This window comes from Mauremys reevesii, linkage group 1, assembly GCF_016161935.1.
Source record: "Mauremys reevesii isolate NIE-2019 linkage group 1, ASM1616193v1, whole genome shotgun sequence".
NCBI classification, from domain to species: Eukaryota; Metazoa; Chordata; order Testudines; family Geoemydidae; genus Mauremys; species Mauremys reevesii.
This window is the reverse complement of record NC_052623.1, coordinates 250132078-250145618: the sequence shown is the minus strand read 5'-3', so window position 1 is coordinate 250145618 and position 13541 is coordinate 250132078. Positions and strand designations below refer to the sequence as shown.

At 40.7% G+C, this 13541-nt stretch overlaps 2 protein-coding genes across 11 annotated transcripts in view; one reads left to right on the top strand and one right to left on the bottom strand.

The window, feature by feature from the left end:
* DCP1B (decapping mRNA 1B) overlaps positions 1–12146 on the bottom strand; it is a 126005-nt gene extending 113859 nt beyond the window's left edge. Inside the window, exons 1-2 of one of the 3 annotated variants that reach the window (XM_039546186.1) lie at positions 12109–12146; positions 6560–6618 (exon numbers count right to left, since the gene is read on the bottom strand). The gene's annotated coding sequence lies outside the window, so the exon portion shown is untranslated. Of the gene's footprint in view, positions 1–6559; positions 6619–12065 lie in introns of all 3 variants that reach the window. The other 2 variants (XM_039546236.1, XM_039546178.1) reach the window with 2 other exon arrangements.
* CACNA1C (calcium voltage-gated channel subunit alpha1 C) overlaps positions 1–13541 on the top strand; it is a 638168-nt gene that overhangs the window by 5330 nt on the left and 619297 nt on the right. The window lies entirely within an intron of this gene.

Sequence of the window (13541 nt, the reverse complement as noted above, 5' to 3'; positions counted from 1 at the left end):
CAAATAAGCTTCTATCCCTTATATAGACTTCAATGAGAAATGTTGCATATGCCCTAAGTTCTCAAAATAAATATGTACCCCAAACAAAGCAATCGAACAAAAAACACTAAACAAAACAAAATAGTAAGAGGACTAAAGAATGCCACCATGGCTAAACAGCAGAGTAAAAAAGGTAGTTAGAGGCAAAAAGGCATCCTTTGAAAATTGGAAGTAAAATTCTAGTGAGGAAAAAAGAAAGGTGCATAAATGCTGGCAAGTCATGTATAAAAGTATAATTAAGCAGTCCAAGAAAGAATTTGAAAAGCAACTAGCTAAAGATATAAAAATGATCAGCATTTTTTTTTTAAGTACATCAGAAGCAGGAAGCCTGCCTAACAATTGGTGGGGCTGCTGGACGATGAAGGTGCTGAAGAAGCACTCAAGGAAGACAAGGCCTTTGTGGAGAAGCTCAATGAATTCTTGTATTGGTCTTTGCTGCACAGGATATGGGAGAGATCCCCATACCTGAGCCATTCTTTTTGAGAGAGGACTGCAGATGAGAGGAGAATATGAATGTGAGAGTGGTGTCTCTTTCTCTCTGGAGCATGGCTGAATTGAGCCACACTTTATATCTTAACTGTGAACTTTGCTTGGAAAAGTCCTATTGTAGCTGTGTTTTAAAAAGGCAGGGGATGCTTTCAGTTTAGTTTTCCACTTTACAATAAAACCCACTACTAGGGTGTTTAAATATCACCTAGGCATATAGAATTCTTTCGTGCTCTCATTGGTCTGTCATAGTACGATTGAGATAAGTGCCCTAATTCTTAACATGATTAAGTATTTCCAAATATAACCCCTTAATAAAATGGGACCATGAAAGAAGAGAAAGGGACATGATTATGTAGGGGCTATCTACCAGAAAGACTTCTGTGTTTTCTGGGTTAAGAATGAGGCATCCCTGAAAAATCTAGCTGGCAGTATTATCGAAGTACCCTTCCAGGACAGAAGCTAACAGGGTCCATAGGGCAAGGAGTATATTATTGCCTGTCCTCCTCATACTAGTGATATTTTATCCATGTCTAAAAATGATGTCTCAAGAGGGCACATACTGTATGTAGCAAAGAATATAGAAAAGAAGTTAGAGCCTGGAGTAATGCTGCATTCCAAATCCCTTGTTGATTACACATGATTGACCACTGCCAATAATTAATTCTTATCTTCCAGTAGTGTTCTTTGGTTGCCATAGCAACAATCCATGGTCAAGCTATCAACAGATGCCGAGAGGTCCAGCTGTGAGGTCAAATGACAATACTCTACAGTCAGGAGAGCTGAGCTGCCCCATAGCTGGGCACAATCCTCTTTCCCCAAAAAAGGAAAGGCACACACTTCGTTGCCAAGAGATGGATTCCTAAGAGGTGGGCTGGGCTACTGCAATTTTAAGGACAGAATGTTAACTTAGATGTGCCAGCCAATAGCTTAATTACAGCCATGCTATTGGGTTTAATCAGCCAGCATGATCAATTGTTGGAACCACAGATGGTGGGTTTCAGGGAATCCACATACCACGAACATCTTCACCAGAAGCCACACTGAACTCAGGCAGGGTAGACAGTATCTTGGAAGCCTGAGATTCTCATAATTTAAAGGAATGGCGAGACAAACCTGGAGTCATTCTTTTCAACAAATGTACTAAGCTTGTCACAGCAGTGTAAGCAGGTAGTTTTCCTACCCTGTGCCAAAACATAGTCCTTACATACTGTAAAAGGTCAAAAATTCCCTCGCTGAGATTTGAATTTATGCTTTACTTAACAGTAGATAATAAAAATAATAGATAAAAATTCAAGTCCAAGCTGCCTTTGTAGGTTTGGCTGCTTCTATGCTTTCTCCTCAAGGATTCTTCAGATGAGACCCTGCATACACTCTGCTCAGAAAACCACTTTCACCACCATTATAAACAGTGAGGTGGCAAAGTTTGCAGATGATACTAAACTTCTCAAGATAGTTAAGACCAAAGCAGACTGTGAAGAACTTCAAAAAGATCTCACAAAACTAAGTGATTGGGCAACAAAATGGCAAATGAAATTTAATGTGGATAAATGTGAAGTAATGCACATTGGAAAAAATAACCCCAACTATACATACAAGCCACTGCTTGCATCCGAAGAAGTGGGTATTCACCCACGAAAGCTCATGCTGCAAAACATCTGTTAGTCTATAAGGTGCCACAGGATTCTTTGCTGCTTATACATACAACATGATGGGGGCTAATTTAGCTACAACGAGTCAGGAAAAAGATCTTGGCGTCATCGTGGATAGTTCTCTGAAGATGTCCACGCAGTGTGCAGAGGCGGTCAAAAAAGCAAACAGGATGTTAGGAATCATTAAAAAGGGGATAGAGAATAAGACTGAGAATATATTATTGCCCTTATATAAATCCACGGTACGCCCACATCTCGAATACTGCGTACAGATGTGGTCTCCTCACCTCAAAAAAGATATTCTAGCACTAGAAAAGGTTCAGAAAAGGGCAACTAAAATGATTAGGGGTTTAGAGAGGAAAGATTAAAGAGGCTAGGACTCTTCAGCTTGGAAAAGAGAAGACTAAGGGGACATGATAGAGGTATATAAAATCATGAGTGATGTTGAGAAAGTGGATAAGGAAAAGTTACTTACTTATTCCCATAATACAAGAACTAGGGGTCACCAAATGAAATTAATAGGCAGCAGGTTTAAAACAAATAAAAGGAAGTTCTTCTTCACGCAGCACACAGTCAACTTGTGGAACTCCTTACCTGAGGAGGTTGTGAAGGCTAGGACTATAACAATGTTTAAAAGGGGACTGGATAAATTCATGGTGGCTAAGTCCATAAATGGCTATTAGCCAGAATGGGTAAGAATGGTGTCCCTAACCTCTGTTTGTCAGAGGATGGAGATGGATGGCAGGAGAGAGATCACTTGATCATTGCCTGTTAGATTCACTCCCTCTGGGGCACCTGGCATTGGCCACTGTCAGTAGACAGATACTGGGCTAGATGGACCTTTGGTCTGACCCGGTACGGCCTTTCTTATGTTCTTATGTAAGGTGAAGTCAACAACACTCTCCTGCAGCCATGAGCCAGCAGAAATCTATGAGCAATTCCATGCAGGATTCCACTACCTGTAAACAAAGCAGGTCAACAGAAGAATTCTGTTCCTCTGTTACAAACGTTCATTTGAAGTTGTCATGAATAGTTAGTAAAGGGTTAAAGCATAGTACCTGGTGGGCACCTGACCTGAGGACCAATCAGGGAAGAGAATTTGAAACTCCTAGGAGGGAACTTTTCCCTCTGTTTGGGGGGGGTGTTGTCTTTGGCCGTTTGGAGTTACAAGAGTCTAGATGATTTAATCAAGTCTACCAGCTTCCACCTTTCTGAACTAATTTCTTCTAGTCAAGATAGTGAGTATTAGAAAGATACTTTGTGTCCTTATCTAATAATCCTATGTTTGCAATTCTGTGTGTTTGTTATTGATTATTCTTAATTCTGCTTGTACTGGTTGTACTGAGAAAGAGAGAGGATTCTCTCCAGAGATTGATAAGGTTATACCCTATGAGTGTCCAGCTTGGGCTCATAGAGATTCTGTATTTTCTTTTTATTCTTTAATAAATTCTTTCTTTTCTTTGGACTTGGTTAATTCCTTCTCTTGTGGAAATTCAGGGGAAGGGGAGGGAGGAAGAGACAGTTCCTCCTGGGTTTGATTCAAGCAGTTTGAATCAGGTATCTCTTTCCAGGACTAGGGAAGGGGACGGGGGAAGTGAGTCCCTCTTTGTGTTGAGTCAAGGATTTGACTCGGTGTATATCTCTCCAAAGAGGCTAGGAGAGAGGGGGGAAGTGGGCTGCTTCCCTGTGTGTAGAGATTCAAGGGGTTTGAATCTGGGTTCCCCAGGGGAAGCTTGGGGGACAGGTAGTGTGTCAGACACTTTAACCTGACTGGTGGCAGCGAAGGAGACCTACCCTAGGATTTTAGGGTGGGGGAATACATGCTGGTCCTCACTTTGAAAACCCCCAGTTTCAAGTGAGGGTGCAGACCAGGACAGAAGTGACTACTGTTGGGGGCAAATTTGGATTAACCACATGTAGTGCTACTAGATAGAGCTCAGCTGGGTAGTTTCTCAAAATGTAGTTGGCTGGAGACATACAAAATCTCTTGTGCTTGATTATAGCTCTTTTGTATACCCCTGTAAAGTCCTTTGTACAGAAGATTGGACTCCAGGTGCCTTTCCCTGCCATCTTCTATCTACTCTATGACCCATCTGCATTCTGTCCCAGATATCATCATTAAACCCCAGTGATATCTGGGCAAAAGAAACAACCAGAATCAACTCCCTGGCGCCCCCTTTGTTGCAGTCTCCTTTAAACAATGGAATTAATTATCAATGAGTTTATTGACACGTTGGCTAGAAAGTGAAGTCCAGTATGCGTCAGCACCAGTAAGGAAACTAAAAAATCCACAGGACTCCTCAGTCTCCTGAGCTGGATATAAATAGACGTGTGTTAGTACAGAGGTGGGGGAGATATTTGGATCCTATTCTGAAACCTGCAAGATGATAGCTAAATCACCCAATGTGGATGACCTGTGGACCTAAAATTTTCAGACGAAATCCAAAGATGAGGTCAAGAATATGACTATCCCTGTGGGAGCTCTCTTTATCCTGTGGGTAAAGCTCAGTTAATTGTTTCCATGAAAATACAAATTGGTGACCATCTGCACATTGAAATCCCAAGGGATACAAAATATTTCCTTTTTAAAATATGCTTCTATAAATGGCTTTGTTTTATTTAACTGAAGTTTTTCAACTTTTAAGTCCATGATGTGGATGGCTGCCTTTGGATATTTTGGAAAAAACAATTTAAAATGACAGAACATGACACTATAATTATAAAGTAAATATGGCCTAATTGAGTAATTAAGTCAACATTTCTTCCTTACAGGCATTACAGGGAAGAGCATTCATGTTACTGATCAGATTTCAGATCCTTTATTCCAAAGGAGGAAGGGGAAAAAGAAGTTTTCTCCATTTGTCAGCTTGCCAGAGGGATATACTAGTTTTAAAGAATCCTCCCATTTAAAAAGTGATACTTTTCTTTTGTCCATGTGATGTCCCTATTACAAATTTCATGTCACATTTGTCAGACATACTCTCTTAAGTTCACAAAAAGAGTATCTGAGTCTCCCTGCAAGTCAATCTATCCCAGCTTTGTCAGATACAGGCTATATTTTCTCTGCTTCATGCATTCTTGATAATAATAATTCTGAATTTGGAATGTCTTATTCTATCTAGTTGTTAGCAGTAGATTTAATACATTTTAGATATAGAAGCATTGCAATGATCTGTATGATAGGCGATAGAGTTTAAGTAAATTCAGGAGGTTAATGATAGTGCCAGTTGAAGATGATGTTAAAATACATTCTTGCCATTGAATATACTCTAAAATATATTTAACCTAAAGTAAGGTTAAGGTATGACACGGACAAATGTAAGGAGGTTGAAAGTTAGGTCTGATATGCCATGTCATCTGTAATGAACTTTGCTATGTCTGCGTAATGCAGTATTGAAAATCTCTCTGTAATATGCAGACATGGCAGAGTACTCAAAGATGAATACTCAAAAGACCAAATTCTCCCTTCAGATCTGCATTCAAATATCTAGAATTTGGATTTAGTTGAGTGTCTAAGGGTCTGATAGTCTCTCTGGTTAACTGAGGATCCACCAGTATACCACCTGTCTCAGAAGTGTGGATCACCAAATGTTCTATATCTTCTGCATTTGTGATTTCAGAATCTTTGTGGTTTGATTTAAAATTGGTGCCTTTAGCAAGAAGCAAGAGTTATTTGTATATTGACAACTGAAACAGATTTGAATGTAGAGTTGATTTGAATGTAACTTATGCTAACCTTAAGTGGAATAATTTGTACTGCTGAGCCGACTCAGATATATTGTCAACAAGTGCAAGCGATGTGTAATTTTATACCACTTCAACTAAATTAGAATTCTAGGTGCAAAATCTAGGACTCTGGGTCATCATTTAGATTTGGGACATTCCAGGAAGGTCTTTGACTCCATAAAACAATGAATGGATTAAAATAACACGTAATATTTTTTTGTCTGTCAAGATAAAATCTTGCTCCAGTGTTTTTCCTGGGCCATACTGTCCCATGAGTTGTAAAGTAGAATTGTTCATTGATTTAAATGGACAGTTCAACTTAAAAATCGATGGAACAATAGGCTCCAAGTTATTTAGAGGTAAACAATATATTTTACTCACCCCCAATGAAAGTCTAAAAGATAAAGAACACTTTTCAGAATGAATAAGCTGTGAGATACACTTGAAAATCAATTTTAAATCTCCAGATTCAAGTTTTAAAATATATCTAATCAAACTCCGAGTCTATTCATGGTGAGCAGAAATACTGCTTATCAAACTTTTACACTATTGAGCTTGACAAAATGGGTGCTGTTTACTCTTAGCTATTCAAAGAACACCATGCGCTAAAAAACAAGAGGATAGAAATTGTATAAACAAAATGTTGCAGTACTTACTGATCAGGTACTTGTCTTGCTGGGCCCTGTTTAGGTTGATTGAAACAGTCACAAATAAGCTATAAGAATGGGGAACAGATTGGATGTATGTATTACCTGCTCATAATATGTTGCCTAAACTATATGGACCCTGTAGTTGCATCTGAAGATTATTGTTCATATATTGAAAATGCATAAGCCAGCATAATTGCTGTTATGCCTGTTTAAAAAACAAAACAAACAGAAAAACTGCAACAACAACAAAAAAGAAGTTGGAAACTCACGTTAGTTTGAACAGAAGGAAATAGGTAAATCATAGATGCTAAGACCAAGGTTTTCTGAAGGGGCTAGTTATTTTGGATGTCTCAATTTTGGGGTACCCATTTAATATCCTAAAGCAGGGGTCGGCAACCTTTCAGAAGTGGTGTGCCGAGTCTTCATTTATTCACTCTAATTTAAGGTTTCACGTGCCAGTAATACATTTTAACGTTTTTAGAAGATTTTTCTTTAAGTCTATAATATATAACTAAACTATTGCCAGGGGTGGCTCCAGGCCCCAGCACACCAAGCGCGTGCTTGGGGCGGCATGCTGCGGGGAGCGCTCTGCTGGTCGCCGGGAGAGCGACAGGCAGGGTGCCTTCGGTGGCATGCCTGTGGAGGGTCCGCCTGAGGGAGGTCGACCAGAGCCACGGGACCGGCAACCGGCAGAGCGCCCCCCGCGGCATGCTGCCGTGCTTGGGGCAGCGAAATGTCTTGAGCCGCCCCTGACTATTGCTGTATGTAAAGTAAATAAGGTTTTTAAAATGTTTAAGCAGCTTCATTTAAAATTAAATTAAAATGCAGATCTTTTCAGTTTAGTGTGATCCTTGCCCTTGCTTTTTCTTGCTGAGTTTTCCAATGTCTGGCACGTATTCGGATACTTTAAGCTGCACACAGGCTTCTGGGGGATCAGTTGTTAACTGGCTCCGAGAGGGACAGAGGACAGATTTCACACAGGTATGTGGATCCAAATGCTGACAGCATTGCAAACACAATTTTCTTCAAACAGTTAAATTTCACTGGCAGGGACGTCCAGCAGGTCAGAATAAAGGCCCCATGATCTCTCTTGGTAGCTTCAAGTGCACTCCTCAGATCTCCAAACATTGATGTCCACAATTCTGAGCTTTTTAACTGAATGAGCTGCATTTTGAAATCTTCAACACCCATCCACTGAAATACTGACAAATCCAAGTCGCTTTCGTTGAAGTTTTCAGGTTTAATTAGAAAAGAAAGCATTGGGCCAAATCGCTGGAAATCTTGAAATCTGTCAGAAAATTCTGATTCCAGTTCTTTGCATATACATTCCAATCTCATTAACACTGACAATGTAACATGTCGATAGCTCTTTTATGTGTTGGAAGTAGCGGAAAGTTGAAGTTTGAATATCCCAAGAAAAATTGCTAGTTTTACAACAAATGCCTTCCAGGCTTCATAAAGATCCAGAACCGTTTGCCCTGCACCCTGGAGATAGAGGTTGAGTTCGTTTAGGTGAGCGGTGATGTCAGTTAGAAACGAGCTTACACAGCCATTTGTCATCATCCAGTTCGGGGTAGTTTTGTCCTTTTTCTGACAAAAAGGCCTTGATTGCATCAAAACAGTTTACAAAGCACACCAAAACTTTGCCACGACTTAGCCACTGAATGTTGCTATGAAGTGGAATGTTGTTATAAGCACTGTCCATCTCTTCTAGCAGTGCTTGAAACTGTCTGTGAGTCAAAGCAGATCGAGTAACAAGGAAATTCACAATTTACACCACTGTATTCATCACATTATTAAGCTCTGAATTAGAAATTTTAGCATGCAGGTTTTCTCAATGGTTAATACAATGAAATTTGACTGTCGGGTGGCCAATTTGATCTTCAAGTAACTTTACAAATCCCTTCTATTTTCCAACCATGGCAGGCGCACCATCTGTTGTGTCATAAAATATTTTTCTGATGTCAACTCCTCGTTCTTCAAAATGGTTTACAAAACTTTCCACTATATCTTCCCCCTTTGTTGTGCAGAGCCCCCCAGAGCAGTGGCCAGAACCCGGGCAGTGTGAGTGCCACTGAAAATCAGTTCGTGTGCTGCCTTTGGCATGCATGCCATAGGTTGCCTACCCCTGCCCTAAAGGGACCTGATTTTTCACAGGGGAGGTGCTTATCAGTTTCTGAAAATCAGGTCCCTTTTAAAGGGATCACAAATTAAGCATCTGAAAATTGCCACTTCATTAGCCACTTAAAAAAAATATTAGCTCCTATGAAGAGAGATAGGGGTCAGGCACTGGCTGTGGGCTCAATTCTACAAGCCCTCTGCACGTGGAACTCTAACTGAAGTTAATGGAGGCTTGGTGAATGGAGGGCCTGCAGGATTGGGTCCTAATATCTGAAACAAATTTATTTAAAATGGATCAGAACAAATAATTATTTATTATCTGTTAAGTGCCAAATAGCACTAAATAGGACACACAATTTAGACAGTCCTGTTCTGAAGAGCTTACTATCTAAAAGTTAGAAATGGAGATGGCTTGGACTTCTTGGAAACTTTGAAGAAGAATTAATTTGAAGTTAAATATGTTGTTTGCTTGCTAGATTTACTTCTTGTGGGCATGGGGGGGTGAGGATTGGGGGGGCGTTGAAAACAGAGAGGTGGTGTTTTGGTGAATTGGGATGAGGTGTGTATTCTTTGCATAATAGGACATTATGGAAAAAGTCAGACAGAAAGAGAGAATGAGATGAACAGGGCTTCAGGACTGACATTGCCTGCGGAGAAGAGGGGGTTGAGGAAGTAACATAAGAAATGAGTTAGTACCTCAGGTAATCTGTAATAATATAAGCGAATATGTACCCATGTTATGCACTCGTGGGAAAATGGTTTGAGATAAATGCTAGTGGGTGTTGCTAGAAATGCCCACTGAAGCAACTAAAAAACAAAGTAAAACTGGATACAATGTGGCAGAAGATGTGAGCCAAGAACTTTTACAAACCCATGGGAGCATACGTAATAAGGGGCCACAGTATGCATATAGCTTGAGATGCCTTAAAAAGAGGCCTGATTTTCAGAAAGTGAACAGTCCAGTAAAATGTTTTGAAGGCTTTTGTAGTCTGAGATGAAGCCCACTCCCACCATATCCTAGTGATACTTATGCTTAGACATCAGCTTATGCTTATATTGTGCCAAACTAGGGCACATATTTCTACCAACAGAAAGTTAAAATGCATGGGCCATATAATGCCATTGACTTTAAGCAGAGCTTGCACTGAAATGAAATGGAATTTGCTATCAGTTTTCTGTAGTGTCTACTATCTCACTTTGTTTCTCCAAGGAAGCATATATGATACCTTGGCTTTGCCTTGATTCCCTCAACATTTCCTCAGGATACTTTGGCTGTTGTTGTTTTTGTTTGAATATGCATTTATTTTTCACATCTTCTGCATGGGAACATTTGTGCTGCAAGTAGTGGCAGTGTACCAAAGAGGAGATTTTGGCTTGTGCATAGAATTTAGAGGTTGTTTTTGTAGTAGGTTGATGCACTTTTTGACATGGAACCTATGGGACCTGAGGGTATGTCTTCACTATGAAATAAGGTTGATTTTATAGAAGTCGATTTTTAGAAATCAATTTTATACAGTCGATTGCGTATGTCCACACTAAGTGCATGAAGTCGGCGGTGTGCGTCCTCGCTACCATGCCTAGCATCGACTTATGGAGCGGTGCACTGTGGGTAGCTATCCCACAGTTCCTGCAGTCTCTGCCGCCCATTGGAATTCTGGGTAAAGCTCCCAATGCCTGATAGGACAAAAAAAATTGTTGTGGGTGGTTTGTGGTACATTTTGCACCTCTCTCTCCGTGAAAGCAACGGCAGACAGTTGTTTTGCGCCAGACACCAGGGTGGTTAGAAGAGCACAACAAGGCGCGCTGCACATCAGAGAGGCTTTGAAAACCAGTTTCATGACTGGCCAGGCTTCGGTGTGACAATTGTATGTGTTTCTCCTTGATGAAAACCCACCACCTTTGTTGATTTTAGTTCCCTGTAAGCCAACCACCCTCCCCTCTTCGAAATAAAGTAACTATTATTTTGAAACCATGCATTCTTTCTTTATTAATTAAAAAAAATGAGATAATGGCCAAGGTAGCTCGGGTGGGGTGTGGGAGGAGGGAAGAACAAGGCCACATTGCTTATTGTAGCCACACTAAAAATCAAATTGTTTGAATGGCAGCCTTCTGTTGCTTTGACCATCCTCTGCAGTGGAGTGGCTGGGTGCCCGGAGCCTTCCCCCCACCCCATTCTTGGGCGTCTGGGTGAGGAGGCTATGGAACATGGGGATGAGGGTAGGCAGTTATACAGTGGATGCAGTGGGAGTCTGTGCTCTTGTTGGCTTTCCTGCAGGTCCAACAGACGCTTCATCATCATGTCTGTTTGCTCCCCCAACAGACTCTTTACCATGTCCTTTCCTGGCCTCTGCCACTGAATGCCTCCATGCATTAAGCTGTGCCCTATCAGTGTGGGAGGACGGCATGAGCTCAGAAAACATGTCATTGCAAGTGCATTTTTTTCGCCTTCTAATCAGCGATAACCTCAGGGACAGAGATGATAGGGGGAGTGTAGAAACATTCTACGCTTTACGATTCTGGAGGGACTGCATGGTCACCTCTGCTGCTGAGTTTGCCATGCTGACCAAACAGGAAATGAAATTCAAAAGTTCCCAGAGCTTTTCCTGTGTACCTGGCTAGTGCATTGGAGTTCAAAGTGCTGTCCAGAGCAGTCACAATGGGGCACTCTGGGATAGCTCCTGGAGGCCAATACTGTCGATTTGTGTCCTCACTACCCCAAATTCAACCCAGCAAAGTTGATTTTAGTGCTGCTCCCCTTGCCGGGGAGGAGTACAGAAGTCGATTTTAAGAGCCCTTTAGGTCGACAGAACGGGGTTGGTTGTGTGGACGCATTCATTGTTAAATCGACCTAACGCGTCTAATTTTGACCCAGCCCCGTAGTGTAGACCAGGCCTTACAGTTCCTTATTTGCCAGAAGCATAGATAAGGAAACCCCATCCAGAGCCAGATTCACAAATGTCAAAAGGCACAAATCAAATATGTTGCTCTTATAGCACACCTGAGTGATTTTTATATTTCATAAAGGGGTAAGGCTGGCCATAAGGATGAGCATTTTGAATTGTGTTACTTCTGCCTGTTTACCTCAGAACTCTAACATTATTTAAATATACGGTTACATTGATAGACCTCAATCTGTGTGTGGTAGCATGGGGCTTAAACCCCTGTTTAATAAAACTATATACCCTTATAATGACTTCCCGGGGGGCAGACACCAGATGGTCCAACTCAAGCAATACAGCAGCTGTACTTAATAGGTCAGCAGGAGTTATTTTGTGGAGAAATGAAGAGGCTAATATCCAGCAAGTACCTTACTTTGCTGGAGAAAAGGAACTATGGAATATAAAGATTTGGAGGCTCAGGATAGTAGTTTCATTTGCTCCCATTTTATTACCTGGATTATCAGAAGCTCTATCATACTTCCATCGAGGTTTTACCTGGTTCAGTATGGTGAGACCTCTGGGCGTTCTTCTCTCTTGTGAGAGTGAGTTCCATAGACTAGGTCCAGCTTCTGTGAAAATTCTGTCTTGAGAACTTATAAGCCTTCTCCATTGGTCAACGGCTTCATGGTTCCAGTGGAATGTAACTGTCATAGAAGCATTGGAATGTAGCGCTGGAAGGGACTCAAGAGGTCATCTAGTCTAAGGTCATGGAGATAGGGAGAGAGAGTCTTTCAGCTAGTTGGGAAAAATCCCCTGGAGGGGTTTGAATAGTAGGAGAAAGACCTCAAATTGAACTTTGTGTTTTGAACCAGTTGCAGCCTATTCAGGGTATGTGATTTCATTCCTAGATGTGTGTTGTAGTAATCAAGCTTGGGTCTCATGAATGCAGGGGTCAGGGTGCCCAGGCTGAGTCTGACAGGAAAGGGAACAATCTTCTGATCAGATGCCGATAGAAATGGACATTCTTTGCTGCTGTGCCTATATGCCTCCAATAGCATTGAGGAGCAAAAGAGAACCTCACAGCCGAGAACCATTTTAACAATCTGTGCGCAGAAGCTCTCAATGGATTTGTAGTTAGCGAGGAGGTAAGTTCTTTTGTTCCTCACTGTTCCTACTTGAATCAGCTTCATGTAATCTTGGTTCAACTTCAGCCAGCTACTTTTGATCCATGTGTTCATCTCAGCTAGGCATTTGAAAAGGTGGTAGTTGGTGCTGCAAACTGTAGTCTCCATTGTGACTTGAACAGAAACGTAGCGGTACAGATTTGTTTAGTTCTAGCTATCTGTCATCTCTTCAACGAAACTGTCACAGAGTTTTAAATTTTTTAAATTCCTTTAAAATGTTCTTATGAAAATGCATATTACGTACTTAAGAAACTGGAATACCCCCTTTCTGGAGCCATTCTAATGTCTTGGACATATGTGTTGGTGTGCTCTGTGTATGTAGGCAGAGGTATTAGTCACTCAATGGACCAGAATAAATAAATGACTCTGAATGGCACTGATCTAGTTACATTATATTGAGTTTTGAAAGAGGTAGGAAAACATGCAATAAAAGAAAGATGTGCTAATGTCCTGTATGACCCATGTTTTCTAATTACAGTGCCAAAACTATTAAGCTCTATTCTAATGATACATATTAAAAGAATTTAGAGCAAAATATTTTTCAATTATTAAGACTTTTTTTTTTTTTAGTGAGATTCACCAGTAGGTGCAGATGTTGCATGAGCCCTTTAAAGGTAATTATTCTGCATGGAGATTTTGCCACATGACTTCTGTTAATGGATTCCTTAGATTAAATACATTTGTATCATGCTAAATATATAATCCTTAGAGTTGGTGGACTAACTTTTAGCTGTATCTGTGTGTGTTACATATAACATAAAATTTTACCTAAAAAGAAATTTCAACTTTTTGCTGGAGTCACTT